We start from the raw sequence: 4,887 nt of genomic DNA, 5'->3' as shown, positions 1-4,887 counted from the left end.
TTTACAGCCTCCCAAGAGCTGGGATTACAGGCATGCCCAGTCTCAATTGCTGTCTCAACATGTCCTGGGGGCGGGGGTGGGGCCAGATCCAGGCAGCAGGCCCCAGGGATGAACTCCCAGCCCCTGCGCCTGCTTGCAGGTCCTTTAATCTGCTGAGCTATTTGGCTGGCCCTTTTGATCTGCTGGCCTTTTTGATCTTTTGTTGAATGAGTAAAAAATGTCATGTATAGAACTCGGTGATGTTCAAAGACCAGGTTGTAGGGGCCAAAAGTCTGTTTTGCTTGTTGCTTATTGTGGTGGTGGTGGTGGTGGGGAAGAGATAAAGATGATTTTAAATGTTTTTTTAAAAAGGATTCTATTTTTCTCATGCATATTGTGCTTTTATTTATATAATGAGAGAAGATTATGGTCAAGTAAAAGTGTTTTGGAAAAAGATTTGGCATGGTTTACTTCCCTAACCTTGAGTAATGAGGAGAGAGCTGAAGCAACGGACAGCATAATTTAAGAACCTTTCTGTCTGTGAATATAGAGCTATTTGACATGGTTAAGTCATACTGTACTGCAGATTTCCTCCCAGTCTTACTGAAATTAATACAGTGTTTAATATCAAGAGTAATCTGGTTTAGAAACTACTATGATAGTTAGGGCATCTTGAAACTTTGTATAGTTCAAGTGCTTGATCCAAGCACTGCAAACGCACAAATAGACCAACCCATGCACACACAAAAACAACAAAAAAACAAAACCAGTGACTTAATCAGAATTTCTGAAATGGGGCTGTTGAACTTTGTTTCTAAAACTCTTACAGGGTAAGGGTGATGCTGGCCACTTTGGGACCATGCCCCGTCACTCTCAGAATCATCATTCGTTCTCAGAATTATCGTCATTCACCCAAAATTGTCTAGAATACGGAACTTGACTTTTCATGATGACAGTGAAAGATCTGTTGCTTCACATTCAATTGTTAAGCAGTTTCCAGGCCAAATATTGAAAGGTTACATCAATCTCTGTTCTTTGGCTACCACACATACATTTGGCATTCGGTCCAATCCTGCTATGTGTTGCAGCACAGCTCTTGAAATTCCCAGGGATTGGAGGGGGTGGAGAGGATGGAGAAATGAAGACAAGGGACAGAATGCAGAAAGCTGAAGTCAAGTGGATCTCTCTCTCTCCTGATAGACAAAAAGGAGCTAAAGTAAATGTATTATTTAATCTTCTCTCATTTCTGAGACAAATACCCAACACTCAAGCTTAGAGAAGGAAAGGTTTATTAAGCTCACAGTTACTGGAGGTTTCAAGACATTGGAGTAGAGGCTGGTGCACTGCTGTGTCCAGGATGATCTGCTCCATACCTCTCAGAAAGCACAGGCTAGAAAAGCTGCGCATCTGATGCCATCCGCAACTTACGGGGTGCAGTTATGGCCAAGTCCAAGAACCACACCATGCACAACCAGTCCCAAAAATTGTACAGAAATGGCATCAAGAAGCCTCGGTCATAAAAATACAAATGTCTGAAAGGGGTAGATCCCAAGTTCCTTAGGAACATGTGTTTTTCTAAGAAGCACAATAAGAAGAGCTTCAAGAAGATGCAAGCAAACAATGCCAAGGCCATGAGTGCACATTGCTGAGGCTATCAAGGCCCTCATCAAGCCCATGGAGGTCAAGCCTAAGATCATTCCAAAGGGAGTAAACCACAAGCTCACTTGACTTGCCTATATTGCCCACCCCAAGCTTGGGAAGCATATCCATGCTCACTTTGCCAAGGGTCGCAGGCCTTGCAGGACAAAGGCCCAGGCTCCAGCCAAGGCCCAGGCTCCAGCTTCTGCTCCAGCCAAGGCCTCCTGAAGGCTCCACAGTAAAAGCCTCTTATCTGCTGATGGAAAAGCAGAAGGACTGGTATGACCCCTGGGGTGCCATCTGTGGGGGGCTGGTGTCCTCTTGTGCTCTTTTTACAAATAAACCTGAAGCAGGATTTAAAAAGCAAGCAAGCAAGCAAGCAAGCACAGGCTAGCCAGTTTAAGGGTTCTTGCCTCTCTGGCCCCACCCCTCCAGCCCTGCCCTGGTCCTCTGGCCCTGCCCCTCAAGCCACTCACTGCTCCTCCAGCTGCATCTGCTCCCTAACTTATATGAGGCTTTGAGGGGACAACTAGACACAAACCATAACAGTGAAGTTTATTTATACAATCAGCAAGAGGTTGATAACATGTGAAACCCCTCTCCTAATGGGAGAAAGGGCCTGTCTAACCATTTGTTTGCCTGGCTCACCTCAGGCTCTCTGTGTTCTTGAGCTGTCCTTGCCTTAGCCCAGCATGCCTGATTGATCTCCAGCTTTGCCACTCCCAACACAATCTCTTGTGTTCAAGAAATTGAAGGGTACCTGGGTAGACAAATAGACCGAGGAACAGAAAGGGAGCATGAGAGAGAGAGAAAGAGAAGGGAAGGTATGGGAAAGGGGAAAGAGAAGAGAGGAGAGGGGAGGAGAGTCAAGGAAACGGGGAGAGAGGAGAGAGAGACACCGGCTGGATTCTTGAGAACACTGAAGTACAATCCTGCTGCAGAGAATTCATAGGACTTTATGTCCTAACCAACTTGGCCCTTGGTAAATCAACTTTGATTTAATCTTTTAACATTCTCTTTTCCCAGGTGAGGAAACAAATTTAGAAGAATTAAGCGACTTTCTAAGTGTTCATGTGACAATGAAGTGTTTAAACCTCAGTAAGCATTCTAAAACCAGCCCTTGCAGAGTGTGAATGTGGGTAGTCAAAGAAACTTGCGTTCTTTGTGCCTCATTTCTAAGCAGGCAAGAATTCAGCTCTCAGACCCTAATGACTGCATTCTGTGAAATGTACTTATTTTTTGGCATTTCCTGGTTGTAGAGAATTAATTTATAGATTCTCGTGGCATGTTGTTTTTTTAAACTTTTTTTTTTTTAGGAGGAGAGGCAAATCTCAGTCTCATTCCAGTAGAGTATTTTGGTTCTCTTTAGATTTAATGAGGAAGGGGGCCTGGCCCTAGCTCAGTCCTTTAAGTGGCTGCTTCCACAAAGCTGTCAGCCTCAGGTTGCTGGAGTTCGAACCTCACAACTCTCCCGCTGGCCAAAAGTGCCCTGAAGGCATTCGAGGAACAAAAAAAAAAAAAACTTATTCCATTAGATTTAATGAGGAAAACCATTGTCTAATAAATTTAATTAACAGGAATACTTATATCAGTGTATTGCATTTATACTAGAGGCCTTAAGAAATGTACATGCATTTACTGAAAATGAGCTAATAAGCTAATAAAATTTACTAATCAACTCCAGCAATGCTACATTACTTAGTAAAAGCAAGACTTTTAGTGTACTTATACAAATGACAGACATTTGTATTAATATACTGGTCATACAAAAGCCATTTTTATATTTTAATTCTTATTAAGAGAGATAGTATTTAGGCATTCATTTTATTTATAAAAGGAGTTATGTAAAGACATTGATAATAGTCAAATGTAAAAACACATGCACGATAACTTTATATACTCTGATCTCATTATTTTATTTTATTTTGATTGATTGATTTGGGTACTGGGAATTAAACTCAGGATTTCACACTTACCAAGCAGGCACTGCACCACTGAGCTAAGTCTTTGGCCCTCTGATCCTGCTACTTTATTTTACTTTATTTTATTTATTTATTTATTTTCAGCTTTGCACAGTGGCAGTATCATAGCCAATGAGGTTTATCCGAGGTGTGATTATTGCTATTTATTTATTTTCAAAACACCAAACTATATTTACTATTTATAGTAGTAAAGGACTACAAATAATATACAAATTGGTGAACAAGCACAACTGAACCAACAAACATCCCATCCCAAGCCCACACAGCAAAACAAAGGAAAGAACACTTTTTGCAGGACTTCTAGCAAGCAAGAGGTGGCAGGTCTTTGTCAGGTGACTGTGAAAGTCACGGAATGGCTGTCCAGCAGCAGTGGATCCTTAGAGAAGGACAATAGGCAGGACTATGAACATTTTAATTGGCATAGAGCCCAAGATATGTCACAGAACTGGAGTCACCATACCAATCCATGACATAAGCAGCGGAGCACAAATCCATGAGAACACAAAGTCACCTTTCCATGAGTTTCTTTTGTAACCACATTTTGAAGTAGCTCTTTTACACAATAATGTAACTGCAAATTCAGGAAACTCAATCTTTTTAATAAGGAGACCATAATCATTCATTAGACGCAAATACTAGAAGTCTGAGGCCACAATACAATTACCAAATGAAAAATGTGGCACTTTATTCTACATAATGAAAAGGGGAAAAAAAACTAGCTTTTGTTGTGCCAATCTTTGCCCTTGTATCCTTCACCAGCTACTGCCCAGAGGGACAATGTCCTGAGCTTTAGGCCCCAGAGGACACGATCAGAAGCAGAGAGGCCCTGAGGCCACATTACTGAATGACTCACTGCATGTTTTTTACCTTTCAAGACCCAGTCCAGTTTTTCCCTTTCAACTTTACCACATGCTTATCAAATCCTAAATTTGTAGTACTTAGCACTGTAGTAACCTGTGCCTAACCAAAAAGTTAAACTCTGCCCCCTTGTCCCACAGCCACAGTCAGTGGAGAATACAAGCTGTCTACATGGTTATGGCAAGCAGCTCAGGAGCAATCTCAACTCTGGGCTGAGAACCTGGCCACAGATGGAGCCAACATTTGACAAGTGTTGGAGAAAAATGCTTGGGGAGGGAGGAAAAAAGCAAAATGAAAAAAAAAAAAAAACAAAAAACAAAAAAAACCCTTCACAACTCGTTTTATCTAATCAAAAAACAATCTGACTGGCCCAATTTAAGCTGTAGATGTCTCTGTAGACACAGTTTTGTGTTGCACTGGAAGTGCACCT

The 4,887-nt window shown here is 41.7% G+C and overlaps 1 pseudogene; it reads left to right on the top strand.

Annotated features, from left to right (window-relative positions):
• The first annotated feature begins 3,681 nt into the window (after positions 1–3,681).
• Positions 3,682–3,796, top strand: LOC111815379 (annotated as a pseudogene).
• Positions 3,797–4,887: the final 1,091 nt, after the last annotated feature.

Source organism: Octodon degus, unplaced genomic scaffold, assembly GCF_000260255.1.
Source record: "Octodon degus isolate 3935 unplaced genomic scaffold, OctDeg1.0 scaffold00015, whole genome shotgun sequence".
Lineage (NCBI taxonomy): Eukaryota > Metazoa > Chordata > Mammalia > Rodentia > Octodontidae > Octodon > Octodon degus.
Note: the sequence above shows the minus strand (reverse complement) of the source record. Positions and strands in the feature narration are given on the sequence as shown.